The following is a 19,654-nucleotide window of genomic DNA, read 5'->3' on the forward strand; positions in this document are numbered from 1 at the left end:
GCCCTCTAACCCGCCTCCTCCGCCGCTTGCTGTTATTGGTCTAACGCAGTTCATTCATTTTAAGAACCAATAAATGTCGCAGTTGATGACGGCAGTGAAGCGCGCTCATTAATGCAGAAGCCCCTGCTGCATCGTCTCCGCACAACAGACAGCCAAATCCACAGCACTGCCTCCACACATTTCCTCATTCTGAGCTTTCCACGTACAAACAAGAGTTTGATTTGAACAGTTCTCGGGTGTCCGACAGGGTAGCGTCGTAATTTCTCCACAGTATTTCGGCAGACGTACACGCTGCCATCTTCAGGTGGTTCCTGACGAATGCTGTGCTGTTCCTCTCGGCGCCCTACATATACTAGCCGTTACCCCCCTCCACCGTTCCTCTCCTGGTGTCTTCGGTGCGGCCAGCGCGGCGGCTATTGGAGGTGGTGGGAGAAGCGGCGCCTGAGTCTGAACTGGGGTCTGCAGTCTCCCTGCTGCCACAGTCGGGGCCGGTCCTCGATCTCTGGGACCGCATCTTTCGCTCCAGATGAAGGTGACCTAGGCCAACGAAAACCAGGCGTTTATCAAATTCCCTGTCTGTGCGGAAAATCATACATTGGGGAGACAGTCCGCACTGTACAAGAGAGGTGCCGCGAACACAAGCGCCCAACCGAATTACGCCAGGCCACTAAATCAGCCGTGGCTGACCATTGTATAAAGACTGGCCATACTATGGACTATGAAAAAACAAAAATACTGTCAATCCTCCTACTGCTGGGACTGCTTTACTAAAGAGGCCATCCAAATCCGACTACAGGACGATCTAATTAATAAAGTCAGACCGAGCGGGGTGGCGCAGTGGTTACCACACTGGACTCGGATTCGGGAGGACGGCGGTTCAATCCCGCGTCCGGCCATTGTGATAAAGGTTTTCCGTGATTTCACTAACTCGATCCAGGCAAACGCCAGGATGGTTCCTTTGAAAGGGCACAGCCGACTTCCTTCCCCGTCCTTGCCTAATTCGATGAGACCTATGACGTCGCAGTTTGGTCTCTTCCCCCAAACAACCCAACCCAATAAAGTCAGCGGCCTTCAACTTTGTCAGGCTTGGAACCCTGCTCTCATCTTGGAGAGAAAGATGCGGTCCCAGAGATCGAGGACCGCCCCCGACGGTGGCAGCAGGGAGACTGCAGACCCCAGTTCAGACCCAGGCGCCTCCTCCCCCGCCACCTCCAGTAGCCGCCGCGCCGGCCGCACCGAAGACACCAGGAGAGGAACGGTGGAGGGGGTAACGGCTAGTATATATAGGGTGCCGAGAGGAACAGCACAGCATTCGTCAGGAACCACCTGAAGATGGGAGCGTGTACGTCTGCCGAAATATTGTGGAGAAATTACGACGCTACCCTGTCGGACACCCGAGAACTAATCAAATTGGAAACACGCCGGGAAAACCTCAGATCGCATACAAACAAGAGTAATGGAATGAGTACTAAGCAAAGTTCAAGGCTTGCTACACATCAAATGCAAGGTACTGTGGAACTTTCTTGTCTCTTACCGTGGCCAGTACAGGAGACAATCGCCTCGCTCAGAATTTATCCGCACTAGTATGCCGAAGTTGCTAGTTTCTGGAGGTTTAGTTTCCGCCCTCTCTAAGTATTCTGAGGATCAGGTACAGGTGGTTGCAGCTTGTTACAAGTATTTTCGACTAAGGAGAAAGAACAGACATGCCGTCAGTGGGTCACCGAACTTAAGGGTTTGACACGATAGTGTCGTTTTCAATGTAGCTGTGGACAGTACTACACTGCCGGCCGAAGTGGCCGTGCGGTTCTGCGCTCTGCAGTCTGGAACCGCGAGACCGCTACGGTCGCAGGTTCGAATCCTGCCTCGGGCATGGATGTGTGTGACGTCGTTAGGTTAGTTAGGTTTAGGCAGTTCTAAGTTCTATGGGACTGGTGACCACAGCAGTTAAGACCCATAGTGCTCAGAGCCATTTGAACCATTTGGTATATTATACCGGCCACCTCAAAACACGCAAATGCTGACGCCCTTCCTTGCCTTCTTGTTGGCTTGATTCTGAATTCGATGCTACTGCTGCATCTTGTTATCAGATCATTGCGCAGGACACTGATCTGTTACAGACTTTTCCACTGAACTATACGAAAACTGTGCAGGCCACAGAAGCAGACCCTGACGAACCATTTGTTGCACTGCATCCGTACTGCTTGATCTCCTCCAGTGAAAAACATTCAGAATTCTTATCTGCGCGGATATCTTGCTCGTCGGCATAGCCGCTCCGCCAGCATGGTGTGATTTCATTCCAAAATGTTTCTGGACAATCGCATGTGCCTATTAGTAAAATGATGCAAAAAGATGTGTTGCGATTGCTCCACCAAGGACATAGGGAAATAATGCGCACAAAACAGGCAGCGCGTCAGCACTGTACTTGGCCGGGACACTCACATTGAAAACATGACGTCGCAGTGTCGCACTTGTGCTGGAATCCATCGGCCCCACCGCAAACGCTTTCAGCTTGGCCAATGTCACAACCTCCGTGGCAGCGAGTGACTTTGCTGGTCCCTTTTGCAACACACTTTGGTTATTCGCTAACAAATATCCGTTTGCAGTGCAAAAAAAAAAGTTCAAATGTGTGTGAAATCTTATGGGACTTAACTGCTAAGGTCATCAGTCCCTAAGCTTACACACTAATTAACTTAAATTATCCTAAGGACAAACACACACACACCCATGCCCGAGGGAGGACTCCAACCTCCGCCGGGATCAGCCGCACAGTCGATGACTGCAGCGCCCTAGCCCGCTCGGCCAATCCTGCGCGGCGTTTGTAGTGCCCATTCGAACTTCGCCACATAAGTTTTGGTTGGAAGTACTGGTTCCAGTCAACGTACCACATTTTACGGGTCAGGACTTTGAACAGTTTTCTACACTCAGTGGTACCATTCACCTTATCATTGCTCCGTTTCATTCTCAGTGGAACGGAGAAGCTGAACGAATTGTGCGTGCGCTCAAGCAACAGGTGAACAAACTATGTGCCTCACACACGTGGGAGCAAGCGCTGATGGTCTTCCTCGAAACGTACTTTTCCCAGCCCACTGACGGTCCGTCGCCGGTGGGGCTTCTACATGTCCGGCACCACTGCACACTGCTCCAGCTGCTGCACTTAACGCAGCGCATAGCGCCTCCCACGCTCCACAAGTATCGCTTTGCGCCTAGTGATTCTATTCTTTTCAGAGTTTTTGTCGCACAAGGCGCTGGGGGACAGGAACGTTTCTTCGAAATTTGGGCGCTAACATGTATTTAATTCAAGGTCCTGCTGGGTTGCTGCGCCGCCATCAAAACCAGATTCGTGCTTGTCGACTGCGAGATTCTTCTACAGATTTGCTGACCCCCTGATTCGCATCCTACCGGGATCGTGAGGCTGGTGCAGCCACCTCCGGGTACTTCTTCGGCACCGCCGGTGGAACCGGTGGAGCTGGACGCATTGCCTTCGCTGCCGCTGCAGCTAAACTTCGCGGTGCTCGTCCCGCCGCCCTCAGTGGTACGGGCGCCGTCATCATCGTCATTGTAGCCGTCGTCGTCATTATGCTCGAGTATAATGACTTTTATGGAGACAATAAATCTACTCTGTAGGAATCAGCATGGGTTTCGAAAAAGACGATCGTTTGAAACGCAGCTCGCGCTATTCGTCCACGAGTCTCAAACGGCCATAGACACGGGTTTCCCGGTAGATGCCGTGTTTCTAGACTTCCGCAAGGCGTTCGATACAGTTCCCCACAGTCGTTTAATGAACAAAGTGAGAGCGTATGGACTATCAGACCAATTGTCTGATTGGATTCAAGTGTTCCTAGATAACAGAACACAACATGTCATTCTCAATGGAGAGAAGTATTCCGAAGTAAGAGTGATTTCAGGTGTGCCGCAGTGGAGTGCTGTAGGACCGTTGTTATTCACGATATACATAAATGACCTTGTGGACAACATCGTAGTTCACTGAGGCTTTTTGCGGATGATGCTGTAGTATATCGAGAGGTTGAAACAATGGAAAATTGTATTGAAATGCAGGAGGATCTGCAACGAATTGACGCATGGTGCAGGGAATGGCAACTGAATCTCAATGTAGACAAGTGTAATGTGCTGCGAATACATAGAAGGAAATATCCTTTATCATTTAGCTACAATATTGCAGGTCGGCAACTGGAAGCGGTTACTTCCATAAATTGTCTGGGAGTAGGCATTAGGAGTGATTTAAAATGGAATGATCATATAAAGTTGATCGTCGGTAAAGCAGATGCCAGACTGTGATTCATTGGAAGAATCCTAAGGAAATGCAATCCGAAAGCCGGCCGCGGTGGTCTAGCGGTTCTGGCGCTGCAGTCCGGACCCGCGGGACTGCTACGGTCGCAGGTTCGAATCCTGCCTCGGGCATGGGTGTGTGTGATGTCCTTAGGTTAGTTAGGTTTAAGTAGTTCTAAGTTCTAGGGGACTTATGACCTACGATGTTGAGTCCCATAGTGCTCAGAGCCATTTTTTTTTGCAATCCGAAAACAAAGGAAGTAGGTTACAGTACGCGTGTTCGCCCACTGCTTGAATACTGCTCACCAGTGTGGGATCCGTACCAGATAGGGTAGAGAAGATCCAACGGAGTGCAGCGCGCTTCGTTACAGGATCATTTAGTAATCGCGAAAGCGTTACGGAGATGATAGATAAACTCCAGTGGAAGACTCTGCAGCAGAGACGGTCAGTAGCTCGGTACACGCTTTTGTTGAAGTCTCGAGAACATACCTTCAGCCAGGAGTCAAGCAGTATATCTCGCGAAGAGACCATGAGGATAAGATCAGAGAGATTAGAGGCCACACAGAGGCGTACCGACAATCTTTCTTTCCGCAAACAGTACGAGACTGGAATAGAAGGGAGAACCGATAGAAGTGCTCAAAGTACCCTCCGCCACACACCGTTAGGTGGCTTGCGGAGTATGGATGTAGATGTAGATGTAGATCACCCTCTCTGTTTTTCGTCGGACTGGCACAGGAAGAGGTTCAAATGGTTCAAATGGCTCTGAGCACTATGGGACTCAACTGCTGTGGTGATAAGTCCCCTAGAACTTAGAACTACTTAAACCTAACTAACCTAAGGACATCACACACAGCCATGCCCGAGGCAGGATTCGAACCTGCGACCGTAGCGGTCGTGCGGTTCCAGACTGTAGCACAGGAAGAGGGTGGGTGCCTGTTCTGGGGTTTTCCGACCGACGTTCCCCTCCGAGCGCAGGGCACATGTCGAGGAGCGACCGAGAGCTCGGTGTCAGTCCCAGTTGCGGCCCCCGGCTCCTCATGCCACCCAGTTTCCTGCCCCCCACCCCCACCCCCCCCCTCACACCTGCAAGACAGAGTTCAGCTACCCTTGTCAACGCTGTCCATCGGTGGTCGGCCCCCATTTGGGTCGCAGATTTCGAGAGTACTAATAGGAAGACGACTCTTAGCTCGTGTTCAGATAGGAGTAATAGAGAGTAAAGTACACTACTGGCCATTAAAATTGCTACATCACGAAGATGACGTGCCACAGACGCGAAATTTAACCGACAGGAAGAAGATGCTGTGATATGCAAATGATTAGCTTTTCAGAGCATTCACACAAGGCTGGCGCCGGTGGTGACACCTTCAACGTGCTGACATGAGGAAAATTACCAACCGATTTCTCATGCACAAACAGCAGTTGACCGGCGTTGCCTGGTGAAACGTTGTTGTGATGCCTCGTGTAAGGAGGAAAAATGCGTACCATCACGTTTCCGACTTTGACAAAGGTCGGATTCTAGCCTATCGCGATTGCGGTTTATCGTATCACGACATTGCTGGTCGCGTTGGTCGAGATCCAATGACTGTTACCAGAATATGGAATCGGTGGGTTCAGAAGGATAATACGGAACGCCGTGCTGGATCCCATGGTCGAGATCCAATGACTGTTACCAGAATATGGAAACGGTGGGTTCAGAAGGGTAATACGGAACGCTTACTGGATCCCAACGGCCTCGTATCACTAGCAGTCGAGATGACAGGCATCTTATCCGCATGGCTGTGACGGATCGTGCAGCCACGTCTCGATCCCTGAGTCAACAGATGGGGCCGTTTGCAAGACAACAACCATCTGCACGAACAGTTCGACGACGTTTGCGGCAGCATGGACCATCAGCTCGGAGACCATGGCTGAGGTTACCCTTGACGCTGCATCATAGACAGGAGCGCCTGCGATGGTGTACTCAACGACGAACCTGGGTGCACGAATGGCAAAACATCATTTTTTCGGATGAATCCAGGTTCTGTTTACAGCATCATGATGGTCGCATCCGTTCTTGGCGAGATCTCGGTGAACGCACATTGGAAGCGTGTATTCGTCAAGCCATACTGGCGTATTACCCGTAGTGATGGTATGGGGTGCCATTGATTAACGTCTCGGTCGCCTCTTATTCGCGTTGACGACACTTTGAACAGTGGACGTTACATTTCAGATGTGTTATGACCCGTGGCTCTACCCTTCATTAGATCCCTGCGAAACCCTACATTTCAGCAGGATAATGCACGACCGCATGTTGCAGGTCCTGTACGGGCCTTTCCGGATACAGAAAATGTTCGACTGCTGCCCTGGCCAGAACATTCTCCAGATCTCTCACCAATTGAAAGCCTCATGTCAATAGTGGCCGAGCAACTGACTCGTCACAATACGCCAGTCACTACTCTTGATGAACTGTGGTATCGTGTTGAAGCTGCATGGGCAGCTGTACCTGTACACGCCATCCAAGTTCCTTTTGACTCAATGCCCAGGCGTATCAAGGCCGTTATTACGGCCAGAGGTGGCTGTTCTGGGCAGTGATTTCTCAGGATCTATGCACCCAAATTGCGTGAAAATGTAATCACATGTCAGTTCTAGTATAATATATTTGTCCAATGAATACCGGTTTCTCATCTGCATTTGTTCTTGGTGTAGTAATGTTAATGGCCAGTAGTGAAATAAGTTGTGTCATTTGCCATTTTGTTTGGCGACGATTATTGTGAACAAGCCGATTCTAGAGTTTTCACCAAAAGAGGTGTTCATCACACAAGTCGAGTTTTTCTCCTTAGAAACGAGAAATTCATGTATGTGCAGTCTTCCCAAGAAATACATCCCTCCCATACATATGACAAATGGAATTTGTCAAATCCTTCTCGTAGCTTCAACTGCACAACGGTCTCAATCAAATTCAAAAGTAAAACATGCCAGCAGTGTTTACCTTTTTTTTAGCTTGACATTACTTACTGAGTAGTCTTGAAAATGGCCAAAATGAGTTGTTAACAATTTGCGAGGTTCTGCTCTCAGCGATCTAACTCCAAAAATATTCAGTAACGAAGTACGAAGGCTTCACAATGCAACCAAATGAAGAACAGCACGTACTTATACCTTAAAATTAGACTTGATACTTCAACTGTCTGACCCTTACACACCTTTTCCACAATGTGAAAGTAACATGCATACTATACAGCGAAAAAAATAGATTATACTACAGATAATTTATTGGGATGATCTTAACAACACAGCAACAGAGAAAGCAGTGGGGCATGGTTGTCTGGTCGCATAGCGCGTGCCTGTAATTCGACAGGTCGCGGGATAGAATCACAGTCGGACCACAGAGTTTTCACTCTGCGTTTTAACCTAAGTTTCACCTCTCAACGACGTGAAGAGTCAGCAGAAAAAAACAGAAGGTTCTGATTCCACGATGAACTGGAGGTCATCTTTCCAAAGTTAGGTAGCTGGAGTAGGTTACAGACATGCAAGTTACCAAAATGGCGTCTACTTGAAACACATGTACCAGGCCATTTAACCGTATGAAACTATAACAAAGTAAATGCTATATTTTCTGTTATTCGATCACGCACATTGCTTTTATTTTCCTAGTGTAGAATTACTGGAGTTACGTTACAGTTAGTTTTCTTATGCTGACGTGGTGAACTAGTATATATATATATATATATATATATATATATATATATATATATATATATATATATATATATATATATATATGCCAGCAGTAACTGATTAACACTTTAGTGAGATGGCATATATGTAGCCCAGACTAACCTGAAAGTTTAATATAATGCAAGGCTCATTCACACAGACGGGTCGAAAGAAGTGAAAATGTGTAAACAGAATGCCGTATCAGTACCAAAAAACATGCTTGTGAGCTGCAACAGTGTCGAGATTGGTCTTGGGAAAGTGAATTTGTCATAGTATGGCACGTAGGATGTATAATTCGAGTTGTTAGAGCAGTGAAACATGTGTGGGACTAAGTTGCAGAGTAGGACACCACGCTGAAGTAAGTCAGTTCTGAAGTACCCAGTAAAACTATAGCATCTGATGATCGTTTTCATCTTCACGTAGCTGTAACGTTATCACAGCTTTGTACATGGGTTCCGCTTGAGGTTACAGAATCTGATCCACGATTCGTGCAGAAGTGCTGGAATACTCACCATTCCTCAGTTTTTAATGTCTAGAAATCATACTTCCTTCGGTCAACCACGTTCCTAGGTGCTAAGTAACGAAAATGTAGTGTTTCCAATCGAGCCCCGCTACGAACTGTGCATTAATGATTGCTGTGTTCTTGTTAAACGCTATCATTGTGAAATCAGTTTGGTATCGATTAGTACGTATGTGAACTGCAACCGCTACGTCAGAGGTATTTTTCTGCAAAACGTACCGCAACAAAAGTTTACAACACAATAATTTAAGACCCATTAGGAAACAACTTGTCTTCAGCCCTTCCTCATCAGGTGATGAGCAGTAGTTTATGTGCTTGAGTGTGCATCATTACATCAAAAAATCACTGAAGTTTTATTTACAATTAATGACATGATGACTCTGCAAACCACAATGAACTGCTTGGCAGAACAATGCGGGGGAAACATGAGCACTTAAATCTTTCCGTGCGACTCTGATTGCCCTTATTTCATTATGATGATCATTTCTCTCTTTATAACTGGACGCTGACATAACATTTTCAAAGCTCTAAGGCGAAAGTGAATTTCGTGAGAATATTCTGTCACAATGAAAAAGTCTTTGTTTTAATTGTAGCCACTCCAATTCGTGTATCAAATCCGTGGCCCTCTCTCCCGTATTTCGCGATAATACAAAACGAGCTGCCCTCATTTTCACCTTTTAGATGTTGTCCTTCAGTCCTTTCTGATGCAGGTCCCACACTGGATGGATATACTGAAGAAGAGAGCAGGCAAGCCTAGTATGAGCAGAGTCTCCTACCGAATATTGACAGGGATGTCTATGGATTCATTGCAGGGGGTGCACACAGATAGTCGTGCGGTGCACTTATTAACACGTCTTCTGGAAACTGTCCTGAGCAGCCAATTTAACAGCCGACATGCAATCGAAACATCTTAGACCTCCTGGCTAAAAAACACACAGGACCTTATGGATGTAGGAGTAAAAATGTTCAAATGTGTGTGAAATCTTATGGGACTTAACTGCTAAGGTCATCAGTCCCTAAGCTTACACACTACTTAACGATGTAGGAGTAGAAATGAGGGCCAGTGATCATCGTGTTATGATAGCAACTGTGGCTACGAAAGTTAATAAAACAGTCAAAAAGGCTAGGAGAGTATTTCTCATAGATAGAGGAGATAAGCATTGTTAGTAAGTGACTTAGAAAGTTGATTGACATCACTTATTTCCAGTAAGATGGGCGTAGAGGAATTATGGGTGAAGTTTAAGCGGATCGTAACTCGTGGTCTGGAGGATTATCTGCCCAGTTAGTGAATGAAGGACAGAAAAGACCTATCATTCGGAAAATGCTGAAGTCCAAAATGGTTCAAATGGCTCTGAGCACTATGGGACTTAATATCTAAGGTCATCAGTCCCCTAGAACTTAAAACTACTTAAACCTAACTAACCTAAGGACATCACACACATCCATGCCCGAGGCAGGATTCGAACCTGCGACCGTAGCGGTCTCGCGGTTCCAGACTGAAGCGCCTAGAACCGCTCGGCCACTCCGGCCGGCAAAATGCTGAGGCAGCAGAGGCTGTTGCACTCTCGATACAAAAGAGCACGCGAAAATGACCATAAGGAGAGGTTAATAGAGATTCATGCGTCAGCCGGTTCTAGGCGCTTCAGTCTGGAACCGCGCGAGCGCTACGGTCGCAGGTTCGAATCCTGCCTCGGGCATGGGTGTATGTGATGTCCTAGGGTTCGATAGGTTTAAGTAGTTCTAAGTTCTAGGGGACTGATGTCCTCAGATGTTAAGTCCCATAGTGCTCAGAGCCATTTGAACCATTTTTTGATTCAAGCGCCTGTGAAAAGAGCAATTCCCCGAAGCGTACAACTTTTACCACCTGCATACCCTGGCAAAAGGGCTGGCAGAGAAGCTACGAAAAGAAATAGCACCCCAGACCATCAGTCCTGGTTTTCGGGCTGTATGGGGTGTATCCTGCCGCTGTTCAGGGTGGCTCCAGAAACGTCTAAGCTGGTCACCGGGGCTCAGCTCCAAGCGGGACTCATCTCTGATGACAAGTCTACTCCAGCCAATGAGATTCCAGGCCGAAGACGCCCCACACGGCGGTGGGAAGCCAACTTAACTGTCGCCCACCATAGGGCCCAACAACCAGGAGTCATGGTCTGGGGCGCTATTTCTTTTTAAAGAAGGACCCCTTTGGTTGTCATCCGCGGCACCCTTACAACGCAGCGGTACGTCGACGTTATTGTGGCCTTACATTTCAGCAAGATAATGCCCGCCCACACTCGGTGAGAGCCTCTGCTGCTTGTCTTCCTGCCTGCCAAACCCTGCCTTGGCCAGCAAGGTCGCCGCATCTCTTCCAAATTGTGAATCTATGGAGCGTTATGGACAGGACCCTTTGTCTCGGAATTTTGACGATATAAACCCCCAAGTGGTCAGAATTTGGCACGGTACCCCTCAGCAAGACGTCTTACAATTTTATCAGTCAATGCTAAGCGAATAGCTGCTTGGATAAGGGCCAGAAATGAACCAACGCATTATTGACTTGCTCAGTTTATGAAGCTTTTTCTTTTGAATAAATCATCCAATTTTTCTGAAGCTATAATCATTTGTTTGTCTCTGCATTACATCTAATGACGATTTCCGTCCCGTCCGGATAATTCTTTCGTGGTGCGTCTTTTTTTTCTTAGATTGTACAGTCAGTTGCTTATAATATGCTTTTGGCTGACCTTCATGGAGTCTGTCGTCATGAGGGTGACTCGGTGGCCCCTCTGCAGGAGAGCCTTTGTCAGGATGTGGAATGGCAGCTGGTGGCTGTAGGACGGTGACGGTGCGATCACCAAGATCATAGCTGCTGATGACGTGCTCACCACCGCCAGCAGCGAAAACGCGACCACTTGCAGCATGGTTCCTCCTGCAATGAACACGGTCGTCTGGTAGCAGCAAGTGAATTACCCATTTCGACGTGAGCATCGTGCTTGGAGCACGTTAGGTGTTACAATTCATTTAAAAGAACAGGCAAAAGCGAGGACCTTCTGAATCTGAACAAACACAACCTTACTGAGAAAATGGGTTAATAGAAAAAAATAGGCTAACAACAGGTGGCACATGCTCTTATAAACACTTTACCTACGCTCCATCTGTGAATGGAACGGAGAGCTATCAAACTGTTTGGTACGATAAGTACTGCCTACGACATACGAGGTGCGACAGTACAGTAATGAGACATGTGAACAAAAAAGTTGCTTACCGTTTTAGTCAAGTTTAGTGTCGTCTTCTTCAAAGTAGTTCCCTTCTGATTGCACACACTTTTTCCAGCGCTTCTGCCATTGATGGTAACATTTCTGGAACTCATCTTCTTTAATATCCTCCACGAGCCGCGTCACAGCTTTTTGGACACCTTGTGTTGTTCGAAAATGGTGTCCCTTGACCCCGCCGTTTTGACTCTTGGGAATAGAAGAAAGTCGCACGGAGCGATATCTTCTGAATAGGGTGGCTGTGGTAGTACTGAAATTTGTCTTGAGGTTAAAAATTGCTGTACTGACAGAGCAGTATAGGTTGGCGCATTATCATGATGCAGAATCCAATTATCAGCAATGTTGGCACGGACACGAAGAATTCTTTTACGAAGTCTTTCTAAAATTTCTTTGTAGTAATATTGGTTAACTGTTTGTCCAGGAGGCACCCGCTCTTTATGAACAATTCCCCTGGAATCACAGAAGCAGACAACCATGCATTTCACTTTTGACTTTGACATGTGAACTATTCTTGGTCTGGGTGATCCCTTTGAGCAGCATTGCAAACTTTGGCGTTTTGTCTCTGGATCGTACTGCAAAAACCAACTTACATCACCAGTGATAACATGGCTCAACAATTCTGGATTGATTTCCGTTTGCTGTTACAGATCGGCTGCCACATTTTTCAGTGTTTCTCGCTGTTTCGGTGTGAGGTTTTTGGGGACCATTTTTGTACAAATCTTTCTCATACGAAGATCTTCAGTTATTATTAGACGAACCATTTCTCGATTGATGTTCAGTTCTTCTGCAATCATTTTTACAGATATTCTTCGATCAGATCATACGAGTTCACGCACCCTGACCAAGTTGACATCTGTCCGTGAGGTTGATGGTCGTCCGCTGCAGTTTTCATCTTCAACATTCGTTCCGCCTTCACTAAACATTTTATGCCAACGAAAAATTTGAGCCCTTGACATAACCTCCTCTCCAAAAGCCTTCTGAAGCTTACTGTAAGTTGTCGTCGCGTTTTCACCCAATTTAACGCAAAAAGAAATGGCATACCGTTGCGCAATATAATGCGGTTCCATTTCCGTGACGAGAGACACAAACACATGTTAACTTATTACAGCACAACTCACGACTGAGCAGTTGCATCGATGTGCCGCTTGGACTAGAAGCAGCTTATAGACCAAGGTCAAAGATATAGTGCTTACGCAAGCCTGCAGGGTTGCCACATCTTGCAAAGAAAATCTGTCGCATTACTTTATTGTCGCACCTCGTACGTCATAGTGTCACAGAGCACAGATATAGATGTACACGTATACTGAGGCCTTACAATCCAGGAGGGAAAGCTCAGTTTTGCAATAATTAATGTTAAATCTTTTTTCAGATGCTTCGGATCTACATCTACATTAACACTCAGCAAAACACTGTGAAGTAGAGATCAGAAACGCAGCGAGTACGAGTCTAAAGCTGAGGCTGCATTTTCATATATCTAGACGCCACTGTTACCACTCGTACTGGGCTTCCATTGTTCTGACTACAGTTCTGAGAGTTTGGAGAGTCAGAACTGTGGCGCTGCTGTCGGTTCATACTAGTAGACTCGTTCTCTCTTACTGAAACACGCAGGAATATGAGGCTAGTCGTGACTTATTGTCAGTACGGAAAATGAGTGCATAACGCTGCAGCTGTAAAGTAGCACTGACAAGGGGAAATGACCGATTGTTGGGATCAGATGACCTTTAACGAAGCTATGTTTTGTAAGGCTGTAAAGGGGCAAGACGAAAATTAATTGATGGCAAACACACAAATACAAATGTGTTCCATTAGAGGAGGAGTGATATCTAACTTCCGACTGAAAATATACTTATTTTCGTCAGATGCAAACGAGATTGTTGTAGCCTTGTTTATTCTATTTCCACCATGAGAACACTTGCTGTAGTGGAAATCAGTACAAAAGCATGATTCCATGACAGAAATACTACAATGTCTGAAACATGTATGTATCGAATTTTCTATGAAAGTAGTAGGTACATACAAGACATAAACAATAATGACTGAACTACAGGGGTCCTTTTATAACACAAAGTAACAAAATAAGGCAATCGTATTTCTTGGAGGAAATTGGTATAAAAATACTCACTATTCCACTGTTTTATTGGATTGTTAGTACTTTCCTAATTTCCTCAAAAATTATCTTCGGCACTGATTTTGCCAGGGTTTGTACTTCTTGGAATGAAATTGTCACCCTCTCTTCTCGTAAAGCTCATTTCAGTTTACGTATATCATCAAATGGCCTTCAATTGCGAGAAACAAGCACTGCAAGTTTTCCACAAAGATTTTCCGCACGGTTCAAATCCTTGCTATTTTCAGGCCAGGGCAAGACATTTATATTTTATCTTCAAACCACTTTCTGGTTCTATCAGAACCAAACACAGATTCATTTCTTGTTGAAACGTTAGGCTTGCGTCCTCTAGGCCCTCATACACTATAATCAGTTCTGTTTCTAGCATCTCAGTGTGCACACACTCTAGTGTTCAGTTAAGCATTGTTGTGATTTATCTTTAGCGCAGAAGGTTGCCCAAATCATAGCAGTTCCACCACCAAAATTTCTCTTCATTCTCACCGCCTGACGTGTTCTCAGATCATACCAACAGCACTGTAATTTATCCTGCTCATGTAAATTAATCTTATTCTAATTACTGTTTGTCTTTAGCAAAATCCAGACTATTCTGTTTATGTATGGGTATTAATGCGTGTTTCTACTGCCATGTGACAAAATCTGTAGTACAGTCTAGCAGTTACCGGTAACTGTAAATGCAAGTTGAAGAATAATGGTTTGCGGACCTTGATTAGCGCAAAAGTAACCTTTCTATGACAGCAGAGGTGGAGGTATACTTGGAAAAGGCCGGGTGATACGGGAAGATTTCAGTTAGATTACATCATGGTCGGACAGAAATTCCGAAATCAGGTACTGGATTGTAAGGCGTATCCAGGAGCAGATATAGACTCATATCACAATATAGTAGTGATGAAGAGGTAGCTGAAGTTTGAGATATCAGTCATGAAGAATCAGTACGCAAAGAAAGTCCTAAGGAAAGATGAGAAACGCTTGAAGTTCTCTAAGGCCATTGAAACAGCAATAAGGAATAGATCAGTAGGCAGTACAATTGAAGAGGAATGGACATTTCTAAAAAGGCCATCAAAGAAGTAGGAAAGAGAAACACAGGTACAAAGAAGGTACTGCGAAGAAACCATGGGTAACAGTTGATCCATGAAAGGAGGAAGTACAAAACCGTTCAGGGAAACTGAAGAATACAGAAATACAAGTCGCTGAGGAATGAAATAAACAGGAAGTGGAATGAAGCTAAAACGAAATGGCTGCATGAAAAATGTGAAGAAATCGAAAAAGAGAGATCGAAAGGACAGACTCAGCATACAGGAAAGCCAAAACAACTTTCGGTGACATTAAAAGCAAAGGTGGTAACACTAAGAATGCACCGGGAATTGCACTGTTACATGCAAAGCAGAGAGCAGATAGGTGGAGAGAATATTATATTGAAAGCCTCTATGAAGGGGAAGATTTGTCTGATGTGATAAAAGAAGAAACAGGAGACGATTTAGAAGAGATAGGGGATGCAGTATTAGAATCAGAATTTAAAAGACGTTGGAGAACGAAAGAATAAATAAGGCAGAAGGGATAGAAAACATTTCAGCAGAATTTCTAAAATCATTGGGGGAAGTGGCAACATAACGAGTCTTCATGTTAGTGTGTAGAGTGTATGGGTCTGGGGACATACCATCTGACTTTCGGAAAAATGTTGTCCACACAATTCGGAAAACTGCAAGAGCTGACGAGTGCGAGAATTATTGCACAATCATCTTAACAGCTCTTGCATCCAAGTATCTGACAAGAATAATATACAGGGTGAAAATTATTTAAACTGACAAACTCTGGAGGTTGTAGGGGACATCAAAACAAATACTTTTCCCTAATGGCATTTCTTCTACATCTACATCTACATCTATACTCCGCGAGCCACCTTACGGTGTGTGGCGGAGGGTACTTATTGTACCACTATCTGATCCCCCCTTCCCTGTTCCATTCACGAATTGTGCGTGGGAAGAACGACTACTTGTAAGTCTCCGTATTTGCTCTAATTTCACGGATCTTTTCGTTGTGATCATTACGCGAGATATATGTGGGCGGTAGTAATATGTTGCCCATCTCTTCCCGGAATGTGCTCTCTCGTAATTTCGATAATAAACCTCTCCGTATTGCGTAACGCCTTTCTTGAAGTGTCCGCCACTGGAGCTTGTTCAGCATCTCCGTAACGCTCTCGCGCTGACTAAATGTCCCCATGACGAATCGCGCTGCTTTTCGCTGGATCATGTCTATCTCTTCTATTAATCCAACCTGGTAAGGGTCCCATACTGATGAGCAATACTCAAGAATCGGACAAACAAGCGTTTTGTAAGCTACTTCTTTCGTCGATGAGTCACATTTTCTTAGAATTCTTCCTATGAATCTCAACCTGGCGCCTGCTTTTCCCACTATTTGTTTTATGTGATCATTCCACTTCAGATCGCTCCGGATAGTAACTCCTAAGTATTTTACGGTCGTTACCGCTTCCAATGATTTACCACCTATGGCATAATCGTACTGGAATGGATTTCTGCCCCTATGTATGCGCATTATATTACATTTATCTACGTTTAGGGAAAGCTGCCAGCTGTCGCACCATGCATTAATCCTCTGCAGGTCCTCCTGGAGTACGTACGAGTCTTCTGATGTTGCTACTTTCTTGTAGACAACCGTGGCATCTGCAAATAGCCTCACGGAGCTACCGATGTTGTCAACTAAGTCATTTATGTATATTGTAAACAATAAAGGTCCTATCACGCTTCCCTGCGGTACTCCCGAAATTACCTCTACATCTGCAGATTTTGAACCGTTAAGAATGACATGTTGTGTTCTTTCTTCTAGGAAATCCTGAATCCAATCACAAACCTGGTCCGATATTCCGTAAGCTCGTATTTTTTTCACTAAACGTAAGTGCGGAACCGTATCAAATGCCTTCCTGAAGTCCAGGAATACGGCATCAATCTGCTCGCCAGTGTCTACGGCACTGTGAATTTCTTGGGCAAATAGGGCGAGCTGAGTTTCACATGATCTCTGTTTGCGGAATCCATGTTGGTTATGATGAAGGAGATTTGTGTTATCTAAGAACGTCATAATACGAGAACACAAAACATGTTCCATTATTCTACAACAGATTGACGTAAGCGAAATAGGCCTATAATTATTCGCATCTGATTTATGACCCTTCTTGAAAATGGGAACGACCTGCGCTTTCTTCCAGTCGCTAGGTACTTTACGTTCTTCCAGCGATCTACGATAAATTGCTGATAGAAAGGGGGCAAGTTCTTTAGCATAATCACTGTAGAATCTTAAGGGTATCTCGTCTGGTCCGGATGCTTTTCCGCTACTAAGTGATAGCAGTTGTTTTTCAATTCCGATATCGTTTATTTCAATATTTTCCATTTTGGCGTCCGTGCGACGGCTGAAGTCAGGGACCGTGTTACGATTTTCCGCAGTGAAACAGTTTCGGAACACTGAATTCAGTATTTCTGCCTTTCTTCGGTCGTCCTCTGTTTCGGTGCCATCGTGGTCAACGAGTGACTGAATAGGGGATTTAGATCCGCTTACCGATTTTACATATGACCAAAACTTTTTAGGGTTCTTGTTTAGATTGTTTGCCAATGTTTTATGTTCGAATTCGTTGAATGCTTCTCTCATTGCTCTCTTTACGCTCTTTTTCGCTTCGTTCAGCTTTTCCTTATCAGCTATGATTCGACTACTCTTAAACCTATGATGAAGCTTTCTTTGTTTCCGTAGTACCTTTCGTACATGATTGTTATACCACGGTGGATCTTTCCCCTCGCTTTGGACCTTAGTCGGTACAAACTTATCTAAGGCGTACTGGACGATGTTTCTGAATTTTTTCCATTTTTGTTCCACATCCTCTTCCTCAGAAATGAACGTTTGATGGTGGTCACTCAGATATTCTGCGATTTGTGCCCTATCACTCTTGTTAAGCAAATATATTTTCCTTCCTTTCTTGGCATTTCTTATTACACTTGTAGTCATTGATGCAACCACTGACTTATGATCACTGATACCCTCTTCTACATTCACGGAGTCGAAAAGTTCCGGTCTATTTGTTGCTACGAGGTCTAAAACGTTAGCTTCACGAGTTGGTTCTCTAACTATCCGCTCGAAGTAATTCTCGGACAAGGCAGTCAGGATAATGTCACAAGAGTCTCTGTCCCTGGCTCCAGTTCTGATTGTGTGACTATCCCATTCTATACCTGGTAGATTGAAGTCTCCCCCTATTACAATAGTATGATCACGAAACTTCTTCACGACGTTCTGCAGGTTCTCTCTGAGGCGCTCAACTACTACGGTTGCTGATGCAGGTGGTCTATAGAAGCATCCGACTATCATATCTGACCCACCTTTGATACTTAACTTAACCCAGATTATTTCACATTCGCATTCGCTAATAACTTCACTGGATATTATTGAATTCTTTACTGCTATAAATACTCCTCCACCATTGGCTTTTATCCTATCCTTGCGGTATATATTCCATTCTGTGTCTAGGATTTCGTTACTGTTCACTTCCGGTTTTAACCAACTTTCCGTTCCTAATACTATATGCGCACTATTTCCTTCAATAAGAGATACTAATTCAGGAACCTTGCCCTGGATAATCCTGCAGTTTACCAATATTACGTTAACTTTTCCTGTTTTTGGTCTCTGAGGACGGACGTTCTTTATCAACGATGATAGTGTCCTCTCTGGTAAGCCGTCAGGTATTTTATCGTTTCGCCCAAGGGGGGTCCCTCTAACCTAAAAAACCCCCGTGTGCACGCCACACGTACTCTGCTACCCTAGTAGCTGCTTCCGGTGTGTAGTGCACGCCTGACCTGTCTAGGGGGGCCCTACAGTTCTCCACCCAATAACGGAGGTCGATGAATTTGCAACCATTATAGTCGCAGAGTCGTCTGAGCCTCTGGTTTAGACCCTCCACACGGCTCCAAACCAGAGGACCGCGATCGACTCTGGGCACTATGCTGCAGATATTAAGCTCAGCTTGCACTCCGCGTGCGATGCTGGTTGTCTTCACCAAATCAGCCAGCCGCCGGAAGGAACCAAGGATGGCCTCATAACCCAAGCGGCAGGCGTCATTCGTTCCGACATGTGCTACTATCTGCAGCCGGTCACACCCAGTGCGTTCAATAGCTGCCGGAAGGGCCTCCTCCACATTACGGACGAGACCCCCCGGCAAGCACACCGAGTGCACACTGGCATTCTTCCCCGACCTACCCGCTATTTTCCTGAGGGGCTCCATAACCCGCCTAACGTTGGAGCTCCCTATAACTAATAGGCCCGCCCTCTGTGACTGTCGGGACCTTGCCGGAGAATCGGCCACTGGCCCAACAGGCGAGGCATCCTGTGGTGGCTCGGAAACGATGTCATCACCACTAGGAAGCACCCCGTACCTGTTGGAAAGGGGTAAGGCAGCTGCCACGCGGCCAGATCCCACCTTCGCCTTTCGGCTAGGCACGCGCGAGCCCACCACTGTCCGCCATTCACCCTGGAGTGATGGCTGACCGGTAAGATGCTCACTGCCGGAAGACGCAGCGACATCAGGGGTTCCATGTGATTCCAAGGCCACCGAAGTAGGCATAGGTCTCACCACAGTTGCCCCAACGCCACTACGAGCCGACGCCTGCGCCTCGAGCTCGATGAGCCTAACAGACAAAGCCTCCACCTGCCCCCGAAGAGTGGCCAATTCTCCTTGCGTCCGCTCACAACAACCACAGTCCCTACACATGACTATCTTTACCCTACTCTATACGGTGA

This window comes from Schistocerca americana, chromosome 2, assembly GCF_021461395.2.
Source record: "Schistocerca americana isolate TAMUIC-IGC-003095 chromosome 2, iqSchAmer2.1, whole genome shotgun sequence".
Taxonomy (NCBI): Eukaryota; Metazoa; Arthropoda; class Insecta; order Orthoptera; family Acrididae; genus Schistocerca; species Schistocerca americana.